Raw genomic sequence first — 12,172 nt, 5'->3', positions numbered from 1 at the left:
GTCACAAGTCTTCATTTTCTTTAATTGTGCGAGTAAAGAAACAAACTTTTTTTTCAACGTTCCTCTTTTAGAATGATTTAATCCATTTTCTTAAAAATAATTTGGCCGCCTGTGACTCCAGAATGACAAATACAACAACTTATCAACAGCAGCTATCAGGATGATGTCACATGCCTGCGTGACCAATGTTTAAAAACAAGGAAAAGACAATGGTTCGGGTTGGACTGTGTATCTAGTTAAGGTGACGTGATTGAGGTTAGGAGGATGGTGGTTTTCCCAATGAACAAAACTTTCAGAAGAAAATGGGAGAACAACAATCTCTCATGTGATGATCAGTTATCCATCCATCTGAACACAAACGGGTTGAATTTCATTTGTCTTCTCTACTTTTTCAAAGGGTTTTACCGTATTTCCTGATTCACCCCATGAAAAGCAGCTCATCAGCAGATCAAAACTCCTGATTTGTGGAGCACACGAGAAACAGTCAGGCCCGCCAGTGGTTTGGACCAATCAGAGACCTGTTTGGAGATACTAGCATGATGATAGTCAAACTCCCTGTTCAAAACAACAATCCTGGAGAGGTTAGATGCCGCTACTGTTCACTGTTCACAGTTGGAGAGAGGATTCATCTGTTTTCTTCTGACTGGATTCAGCTTCTAAATCAGTTCGTTGATCTCATGGGTTAAATTCAGCCCCTGATTGACAGCTGGTTCTTCCAATCATCTGCTAAGTATTTTTTTTTCATGCACTTTTTATGAATGATGGATCTGTGAAACAAACCACATGTCACGTCAGGTTAGCCTCCGCACGCACAGCGCAGACACTGACCTACAACCTGGTACAGAATGACAAACAGTTCCCGCTGCGATTATTGAGATGATTCATCATAGTTTCACTTTGGTGTCATCAAAGTTGGACTTCAAACTCCAGGTTACACTGATAGATGAACCTGCAGGGACAAAATTAACATGGCAAAGCTTAGAGGAATCAGTCATCCTGCTCCCTCTGGGTATCGTTGGTGCTTCTGACTTCTTTCACTCTAAACCTCCCCCCACACAGCCCCCGGCTCATTTACCCCTCGTCTGCCTGAACCCATCCTGAGCTCTGCCGGATTACCCCAGTAAGAAGCTGTCTGTCGACGCCCGCGGCCTGTGGCAAAGAGGTAATTGAGCAGTTAAGAGTGTTTTTTAGGTGTGTATCTGTCAGGCGGCACAGGGTTCTGCAGGCTCATGGCTTTGGGATTAGCGTGACAGAGAGGCAAAGGGGCTGTTTCCTCATATTTGAGCTGACTGGATGACCTCATTGTCAGCAGAGAAACGCCGCATGCTGTTAGTCCCCCTGATCACCTCAGCAACATGAGGATATATTTCATAGCTGGGGACAGAGCAAGAGACTATAATGTTCATAGAATGTGTGTGTGTGTGTGTGTGTGTGTGTGTGTGTGTGTGTGTGTGTGTGTGTGTGTGAGAGAGAGAGAGAGAGAGAGAGAGAGAGTAGCTGTCATTTGTGCAGCGTCTTTAATCATCCCACCAGGGGCCTGAACTCTGTGACCTCTCTGTCCAGCTTTGATCTATGGGGTTGTTGCCGGGGATCTGTGAGGGACAGGTCAAGAATCAGACGGTGACACCAGCCAACACTCTGCCAAAATATTTCACGCTCAGCCACGCTTTCCCAGAGATCATTACCTGAGTGAGGCCAGGGATGGAGGTCTGGAGCACTCTGGTCCAGATGAAAAATGTGGATAAGGATGTTTGCAAGGATCTGCCGGCATAGAAAGAAAGAAAATTACAAATGTAGACGAGACTGTCTACCATTATTAAGTCTTTCAGCGGGTGTTAACTGGGATTTGTTGTTGCTCTCTTCTTACCATAATAACACAAATATATCAACAGTGCAGTGGCAAAACAGTGAACATCTATCTCCTTATTCCTCTTCCTCTTTTTTCATTCTGTTATTGTGTCACATATATATATATATATATATATATATATATATATATATATATATACATACACATATTATATACACACACATATATATGTGTATATATGTGTGTGTGTGTATATATATATATATATATATATATATATATATATATATATATATAATGAAGGATGTTTAGGTTGGAAGAGATTAAAGAACCTCTCATAAACATTGTTGGTAACGCAGACAACGCAGTTTCGAATGTATCAGTGTCCTGTATTTCACCACTTGTGAGGCCACTGCTGCTCACAAAACCTACCTGATGCTGCTTTATGATTTTAATTTGGGAAAAATTGTGATTTTTGTGTATATACAATCATCTCTAATGTCACAAAAGAAAGCAAATTCATCCATCAAACTGAAAGAAAGTAAAAATAAAGCCATAATGCCATTTTAAAGTGATGTCTTGGCAGAGAACACCGTCTCATTGTCCTGCACAGGAACCACCCAAAACCCCAAGTTCTGATTTTGTAACACAGTGGAACCTTTGGACCAGTCGGCACCAGCACTTCACTTTTGTCTTTGCACTTCATGCTAAGCTAACTAGCTTGTTTTCCCTCGCTTCTGTAAGAAAGTACATTTCATTGAACATAGTTCCAATTTAGATGGTTGTCAATATAAAAGAGCTGTTAGCTAATCATCAAAACATGTCAACACTGAGCTTAGCAACAGAACTGGTCTCCTCATCCGAATGTTATTAGAAAAACACTGAATCAGCCGTCTCTTCACCGCATCAAATGACCTGGAAGAAGAGAAGCTCGCTACATTAAATGTGAGGCACGAATGAAATGATGTATATTTCAAATGTTTCGGGAGGCGTGTTTGTGAAGAGACAGAAATCAGGACGCTGTCTGTGTATGTCACCCTTGCCTCTGTCTGCTCCCGCTGGTACAGTGAATACTAACGCAGGTATTCTACATTTAATCTCCAGATCAGGTGAGATTCCTGGCTGGTTTATCGAGAGCAGCATCCACACGGTGGAATGTGTTGGAATAACAACAGGACGCTGCTGGGATCTCACCAGGGAGAAAGTCGTGGAGGCAATTATGGAGAGAAGCATGCTAGGGTGTTAAAATCACCTCACAGCACGCCTGCTGTACATTTCACACATTATGAGTTGGTGAACAGCATATTAGGAGCATGAGTTTTGCTAATACAGACCTCTTGTAGTTCTTTTAGTCTACTTCATTCTGCTTTACCCCATGCTGGCTCTTTGTGCTCCTAGCCAGGTCTTTGTCTTTTCTTATTCACTTAATTCCTCTCTCTCTCTCTCTCTCTCTCTCTCTCTCTCCCGCTCTCTCTCTCTCTCTCTCTCTCTCAGGCCTTTGTCCCTGACTCTCATCTTCCTATGGTCTTTTCAGGAGAACACGCTCGTTTCAGGTTCAGTGACCAACAAACGTCCCAGACAAAAGTCTAAGAAGTGGAGTTCAACGTGTTTCCTGTGCAGAAAAATCCAGTTTTGTCCAGTTTTTGAATGACAGAAGAAAAGGGAAATGCTTTCTAAATGGTGATTATCCGTGGTGACAGTCTATTTATAAAGTCACTGCAGTTTGTTTTTTTTAATTAATGACATGAACATTCACAGACAATAAAATGATAAATAGTTCTGCTCCTCGGTTCCCTTGGGCAAGTGTTGAAACTGGCAATTACACTCAGGTGCGTATAAAATGTGGACCAAACAGGCAGATGGAGACCAGAGGGGGTGTTGGAGGGCTTCCAAACAAACACGCTGTAGAACGAGCCGTCCTCGCTTCACTGACCCCGACACAACTGCCAGCGCAACAGTGTTTCACAAATTTGAGCCTTAACAGCTCCTGTAACCACGTGAAAGTTGGATCTTTGAAAACGCAGCATCACCAGAGGCGTTTACTGTATAGAGAGGGGGAGGAAGAAATAGAAATATACACTAAATGCAGGCCCACGTCTGACCAATAAACAAAGCCTTCTTCTTCTTCTTCTTCTTCTTCTTTTGTTTTTGATGACCATCGTTACAGCCATCGAACGTGGTGGGTAGTGGCATCTTTAAGTTCACTTTGATTTCAAGTTGATGGATTCCTCAGCAGATAACGTGTGCTAGATCATCAATGCCATTCAAAAAAAAATTTTTAATTCTAAAAAATCTGAGGAAACTCAAAAGAAAAAGATGCTTTTTTTTTAAACTGGTGAATGCCATGACAAACCCATAGAGAATCGGCCCAAGACCCTCTACTTCATGTTTTTATTCACTTCTAATTGCATTCATGACTGTTGTTTCCAAACAAAGCAATTTTTCTCAGGGAAGAAGCTCAGAAACCTCGCGTTCATCTGCTCTGGAGAGTAGCTCACGAGCAGGTAGCGTCGGGCTAAAGAACCAGACAGAGCGAGCGCCAACAAACACCTAGCTAAACCAGCTACACATATTTACCAATGCAAGAGAAACATGACACCAAGAGATGCTAATGCTGCTTTGTATCTGCTCAAAGTGTTTGAGAACCCAGTTGTCATATCACCATAGCGATAAGAGATGTGTTATGTTTACAGCTGGTTGCACTCCTTCCGGGTCATGAAATGAGGTCTTGGCTGACCGCCGCACGTCTGAATCGCCGCACACCTTTTGATTTGTTAAGGAGAAGACAGCGGTTGACATGTCAGACGCTTTTTAATATAAAAGATAAAGGAAAACAACAAGACTGCTATACAGGCAAGAACAACATTCATGACAAAAAGGGAGAACCAGAACATATTTCATGAAAAGTGACTGATAAGGACCACTAAAAATCTTAGTAAATGGCACTACAACAACAACAAAATATTTCAACTCAGGCAATATTACAGCCAAAATGGAGATCAAGGTAAAACACATTGAAGACTTCCAGCTCCTCCACCTGCACGCCACCATCACTGGTCTTCATCTCTGAAGCCAGTCGGTGAGTTCAGATGCCGGCACGCTGCAGCATTCCTCACCTTTTGAAAAGAGGTTGTTTTGGTCCTGGTGGTGAAATAACTCCAATCTAAAAAGGGACATTTGATAATTTTTTTTCCCCTTTTTTCCCTTTTGGTCTCTTAAAATCTCATTAAGAATAACAAACAAGCTGCCAAGATAAATCACGCCATGTTTTTCGCTCTCTGCTCTAAAAGGCTGCCATTTCATCACGCTGCTGTCATCCTTACAGAGCAGTTCCTGAGTCAGATAAAGGGTCAAGAGACTGCGGGTGTGGAAAGTGATCAGTCCTTTGGCCTGGACACCACACACACACACACACACACACACACACACACACACAAAAACACAGTTTGCATCCTCCTGTCTGTGCCTTTTGGCAAGTGTGCATGAAAGGGAAATTTACATTCATTTGTGCGGATGTCTGCGTTACCAACAAGCAAATGTTGATATGAGGTGTTTTACTAAGGAGATAAAAGAGTTTGACCGAGTCGCTCATGAGCACAACAACAGTGAACGGGTGCGACGTACAGGATACACTCGGTTAAACAAGTATGAGCTGAGCATTAATAAATGTGTCCTCATCACGTCCGATCTCTCTGAACGACCAAAACAACGTAGATCCTTTTTTTTTTTTTTTTAAAGCTTTGCAGATTTGTTCTTCTTAAAGTAATCAACTGAGGTTTTCTCATGCACTGGTTTACCTACAAAGTGTTATGCACCATAACTGGTCCAATATTTAAACGCTATTTTTTTGGCCATTCATTTTCCATACATTTCCACATCTTTGAGGAACATTTCCACAACAAGACATCGTCCGAAACCTCTGTCCGTACATGAAAAAGAAGCTTAAATTAAAGTCAAGCTGTACTGTTTGACACAGCAACAAAAAAAAGTATCAATCATCATCATCCTCATCTTCATCTTCAATACGTCAGTTCTTTTTTTTTTCCCAAAATACAATTAATTTTCAAAAACTTTGCAGGGTCTGGAGATGCTACTTTGTTTTTTTTTTATTTTATTTTGTAATTTATTTATTTATTTATTTATTGGAGATGCTATTTTCAAATTTCCCGACCTCCAGGTTTTTTATGGCCCAGCTAACAGAAAACCTATGTAATTGTGAGCCAAGGAGCGAAATGTGGGGACGTTTACCATCATTTTTATATAAAAACTAAGTCAAAAGTTTGGCTTTTAGTGCCCAAACCTACCAGTTTGATTCTCAACTACCTTGAAATGTTGCATTTTTCCTCTGAAAAAGAAAAGAAATGTGAATTTTCCTGAAGGTTCTTGCTGGACACATTTGTTGTTTTGAGTTGTCTGACGTTCTTTTAGAAACTTTTCACGAGTTATCGTACAAACTTTTCAAGAGAATATGTTAACATCTATGAAAAAGTATCCATTTTCACTTTTTTGGGAGCTACAGTAAAGCAAACATCACGGCCACATTTAACGTGTCAGCTGCATTTTCCTTCAAAAGCCCTGATCGTGCAACATGTGCTCTTTGTTACCAGAAGTATGTTGTTTGCGGTAGATCCCCCCGATGACACAAATACGAATTTTTCTGATCATCCATCATTTTTCGTATCAACTATGTAGAAAGAATTTGTTTCCTGATCTGATGTCAATGCAGAGGCTCCAACAAAAGGTGAGGGGGTCCACCTGAGAGAAAAAACAGATTCTTTCAAACACGTCTGCTGTCTCTTTTTCTGTTTCCCTCGAGTTTCCAGCTGCTGTGATAACTTTGACGGGTGTGTGTCAAAATCGACGCAGCTGATTTCTGTCACAAACCTCAATTTTTGGACCAGCTGTCAAACCGAGTAAATTACGCTCCAGGTTAACCAGTCACAGACAAGTGCATTTTTCTCTATCGTCTTCAACGTGTGTGGTTATATTTTTCTGGCACGTCTGCTTGAGTCGTCGTGTCTCCGAAAAATTCCTTCATTTCACTCTGAACACAATTTTAGGCGTTGAATTCAGTCTTGCAGACGGAGGTTTGGATCGGGAACGTGTTGATGTTTACGGACCACACACACTGAATGAATGAAATACCTATAAATACATATTGAAATGATGACAACACACCCTTCCACAGAGTGATATAAGGTCTGTGTGAATGAAATTCTAAACCCTAATGAGGGTGTTTACAGTTGACACAAATACTTGCATTCCTTTCTTAGGAAAACCAATTATTACATTTGAATTTTGCATTGTTTGAAGTTCTTTCAAGTCTCAGGACAGTTTGTGCCCGCCTCTATGCTCCAGTCAGGTCGTTAGGTGTGGCAACAGAAAAATATAGTCGTTAAGCTTTTATGTTATTAAGGATGGATGATTGTGGAAAACAACTATCAGACCATAAACAAAGGTCAGCAGCAAAGTCACATTCAGCAATCGAGGACATGTTTGTGTCCCGCTCCCTTCCCGCTGGTGATCCGATACTGCCGGTGATGATCTGTGAGGCCTGAGAAGCGAAAACCTTGAAGTCTTTCAGAAGCCGCAGCCGAGGAGAGAAACCCAGAAGAAGAAAAAAGCAATCGTTGCTGTGGTTTTAGGACTTTCTATACATTACATGTACATGCATTTGTCTTAAAGTGCCAGTGTGTGCAATTTAGAGGGAACGTTCAGTTTTCACTTGTTTAGAATTAACTGGAACGAACGAATGATTGCGTTTTCATTAGCTGAGAGTGAGCCGGTCGCATCCATACAGACAGAGAGCCAGTATTCTTTCACAGAACTCGCCAGGCTGTCCGTATTTCTACATTCGCCACAAGCAGGAAGACCAAAGGCTTTGGGCTGCAGGTGTGATCCTGCGATTCCACCAACCCACACTCTCAACCACAGCAGTAGTTACCGTGGAAACTAATCAAAGTTCACAACATTAAAAACAATTACTCATGGCGGAATTCTTGAACTACCCCCCCCCCCCCCCTAAGTGAGCAAACAGTAAAGGTTATTCTGTTACTCACTGCTGGTTGTGGTAACTGATTAATGGATAACTGATTAATCATGAATGGCAGTTTAATTAGATTGAGCTTTTTTATGGCAGCTAACATTCTGCTTGATAACATTTTGGGTGCTGAATCACAGGTTTAAAGTAAAGTGAGAACCCAACTCTGTAGAACCCTGACTTGGCAGCAACCGTACTGTTATGATTAGCTTTGATCTTGGTTGGTTCATATTTAGAAAGCAGTAGTAGCCTACCTGCTCAGCACCAAACGGCTAACAGACAGTTAGCAACTTCCTGATGGTGGAGCATTTAGCAGTACAAGACACACGTGTCCAAAACAAAACCTTACAAAAGAGAATAAAAACTGGTGCGACCTCATTGATGGAAAAGTTAGATGTTTTTTTTAAGCACATATCATAAATAAAGGGCATCATGAACGCCTTTTGGTTAGCAAGAAAAATGCACACAAGTTAAATGTGTCTTTCTCACCTCAAACACACAAACTTAAACCAGCATAAAAACACGCGGCGTGTGAGAAAGTTTTCATGTTCAAAATTCCACAAGTAGCAGAAAAAAAATGAAAAAAACTTTTTTTTTTTCAAAGAATAAAGCTGACACATCTGTGCTGTGCGGCTCAAAATAACAGCTCAGAGGCGTTGTTGAGATCAGATGCAGGCTGACATGGCAGCGCTAGTGAGTGAAGGATCAACTGTTTGCTAATGGGTACAGCTTAAAACTTAAAGGTACGACCGTATCGGGTCACGACTTGTTTTCGCAGCGTAACACAAATATAACCACAACAATGTCAGCGATACAAAGACATAAAAAAAATCAAGACATAGTTAGAAGCAGCTTGACCAGTTTGTTTACCTCCTTTAATGCTCCTCGATTACTTTGAAGTTGGGTGAGGCTCTTTTTAGTCACAGCTAATTATTCCTAATGAATGCAAGAGTGAGCAGCAGGGCGCTTGATGAAATCTACGAAAAGCGCACGAGTGGTAACTGAAACACTCCACCAACAGGCCTGATACAAAAAAAAAAGAAAAGAAAGAAAACGTTATAATTTGGCAAACTAGAGATTGAGTTTGAACCATCGGGTACGTTTGAATTCTTGTTGTCGCGGTCGGTGAAGTAACCAAACGACAGATGTACTGCAAATGTGAGTAGCAGAAACACACAGCTCATGAAGTCATGAAGGCGGTAAGAGTTACGCCTTTATCTTTGTTTACTGATTTTTAAAAAATATACTTAATGAACAGTAGGGCGAACGCAATCCATTTTACACTGACCAATAAGAATATTTCATCTGTTTTTTTTTTTTATTTGATTCATTCTCATCTTCAATACTCTTAGGAGGTTTATTTAAAACAACAACAACAACAACAACAACAACAACGAACTCTTCCTTTGTAAAACTGGAGCTGGACAATGATTGAAAGAGAAGCTTCCAGGCTTGTCATTATTGATATTAAACACACACAAATGTCCTTTTTTCTGTTTTATGATAGTGTGTTACCCTTTAAAGTGTGCATCAGGCTCTATCAGTGGTCGCACGGTTACAGTTTCAACAAATTCCTTTGTCACTTCCTGTTTGTGCACAATGGTAGTGAGTTTTTGTGCACTACAACTTCCAACAAAAGCTCAGACAGGATACTCTTACAGTACTTAATGAATACTGAAGCCACCAAATCCCCCCGCAGCCTCCGAGGTCGACCTCTAGTTTTCTGCTATTGGAGCTCTGGAATCTTGTGTTGTTTATTTTTATTTAAACATCATGATTTTGCACCATATTTGCTTTCACAAGTAACTTTGAGAAGACTGTGTACACCAGAACCAAGTCAAATATTATGGAACATGCCACTCAGTGTTTACAAGCTGACAAGGAACGACAGAGTCATATTCATATCTCCATCAAAAGAAGAAATATTTTGGTACAACGCATATTCAATATTGAATTTTTAGTGGAGCAGCCAAACAACTTAATCCCCATGTTGCTTTTATTCCAAAACCAAAACATAAACAACCTCCAGAGCGATAATTTCCATATCTGTAGTCAGCTTCATGTCAAAGAGTCAGATAGTGTTTGGGGTCACACCTGGACGCTGTACTGTACCATCTGTGTGTTTGCAGGTGCTACAGCGGGACCTTCCCCACGTCCCAGCTGTCAGACGTCTTTAACGTCCATACCCTCAGTCAAACCCCGACACGTGACCTCTCAGTTGGTTTAAAAGTGCAACAGTGTCACAGCGGCCGCCGGTTCCCAGTGACTCGTGTGTGTGTGTGGGAAGGTTTCATTAGTGGAGGCCTGTCAAGGCAGGAGAGGATTATGACCCTGTTGTTCACCCTGACCCCTCCCTCTCTGGCCCCGGGGCCGTGTCCCCGCAGGGAAGGTCATCACGACCTGAATGGTGTCACAAATAGCCCTCATAAAGGCCTGGTAGGTGCTGGACCCCTGTGGGGATCAGGTAGTGCATCAGGGGTTGCCAGGCAGGGTTGAACATATGAGAAGCTACTGGGAGATGTGGGAGACGTGGGAGACATGGGAGACATGGGAGACAAGGGAGAAATGGAAGGCATGGAAGACGAAGGAGACATGAACCTCCAACCAAGAGGAGACAGCAGGTTCAGGCAGACGCAACGTACAATTCTCACCTCCCTGACTTTGTGTTCACGTAGCAACTATTATCTTGTTAAAAACTATCTGTTGTTTAGTTGTTGTTGTTGTTGTTGTTGTTGTTTTTAATCAATCAATCATTTAGCAAATCATCAGAAACTTTTTTCTTTTTCGAAAAAAAAGAGAAAAAAGAAAAAACCCCATCAATTTATGTCTTATAACATATTAAGGTTTTTTGAATAAATACACTTGAGTTTTGCCGAAGTCAACTTCCAATTGTTGTCAAAGCTGGAATTAAAAGAACAAACAAATAAAGTAGAAGAACAGCAAGGCAGGCGCTCCGCACGCTGCCGTGTAGACCCAAGCTAATTAGACTTCCCCTGACATTACAATCCTTGTGTGTTCTTGTCCTTAGAACTGAGAGTGAAAGTAAGTTCTGAATCAATTCCAGATAATCAACATATAAGCTGTTGTAGCTTAGTATCGAAGAAAACTCATGAATTATATTAATTCATGATTCATTTCAAAAGATTGCAAATGTTACTGCGTCACAAGATTTTTTTCTCCAACCCAAATAAAAAAAGAAACATCTTAAATATCGGTTCCGTACACGAGACACATTGTTTTGGAATTTGTTGACTGAAAATGAGTCAGTATATATATATTATAAAGTATATATATTTTGTGCAGCTGTCGTTATACTAGTCTGAAAGGGGAAAAACTCTGAGGAAACAGTACAAATATCCAGAGACTGACGGAACTGTACTGCAAATCACATGTTTTTCCACTTTTGTTTTACATCTCATTTGCATACAGTGTTAAAAAAACAAAGTTATGTAATATTATAGTCATTTTTCATCTCTCTATGGAGTGGATCCATCGTTTCACCGGAGGTTATTTGGGTTAGAGATGTGTGACAGCGCTCTGGTTGACATCATGCCTGTTGACAGACTTTGGCTTTTGTTTGGGAACGTCTCCCTCGACATGCCGCAGGTGCACACAATCGTGTTTAGTTTCAGGGAGATAGCGGCGCAGCAGCGAGGGAGAAGGTACAGTACAGTGTATTATTCACTGTCAGGGCAAGGCGACATGATCAGAGCTGCACGTCTGGGATGATAGAACCATCTCACGTACGTGTCTGTAGCTGGAGATGTACTTTATGTTATTTGGATATATTTCATATTGGGGTGTTTCTCGATTTCTGTACCTTGAGTGTCCCGAAAGGCACCGATAAATAAAATGTATTATGGTTATTTTTATTATCATTAGATTATCCGGAAGTGAGTCGATGCGTGTGATGGCAGGCCACGGTGCAGGGTTTTCAGTTTGAGACACGCGTGCTCAGCACTAATGAAGGGAATGAATCAACATACTATTCATACAATCATGAATTTTCCTCTCACCTGCCATAAATACGTCTGGAGGTTAATCCAGAACACGATCCGTACCGTCTCCAGGGAATTAATTCTAATCTCTGTAAATGGAGTATATGGTCTCAACGCATTTCACAAATACCGCTCATAGCTTCTTCCTGCCAGTGGCCAAGAATCCCTCTCTGATTCAACTGTTATTAGTGTTCGTACGCATGAACGCCCTGATCACGTAATCCATCTTGTACAGCAGGAAGGTTCTGGGTTCAGACATGCTGGAGTCTTTCTCTTTATTTCTTTATTTCCTGCCAAAATAGTACATTGCCAAATCACGTTGCC

General features: G+C 41.2%; 1 long non-coding RNA gene across 1 annotated transcript; it reads right to left on the bottom strand.

Moving 5' to 3' along the window:
• Window positions 1-920: 920 nt before the first annotated feature.
• LOC147240813 (uncharacterized) lies at window positions 921-11,910 on the bottom strand. The gene is made up of 3 exons (XR_015111203.1): window positions 11,867-11,910; window positions 1,686-1,761; window positions 921-949 (listed from the first exon to the last, which is right to left on the bottom strand). It is a non-coding gene; the product is annotated as an uncharacterized LOC147240813 (long non-coding RNA).
• Between the last annotated feature and the right edge of the window lie 262 nt (window positions 11,911-12,172).

The sequence above is a fragment of the Aulostomus chinensis genome, chromosome 22, assembly GCF_037954235.1.
Source record: "Aulostomus chinensis isolate RoL2024-O1b breed Wild chromosome 22, RoL_Achi_v1.0, whole genome shotgun sequence".
Classification (NCBI taxonomy): Eukaryota; Metazoa; Chordata; class Actinopteri; order Syngnathiformes; family Aulostomidae; genus Aulostomus; species Aulostomus chinensis.
This window is presented reverse-complemented; position numbering and strand designations above follow the sequence as displayed.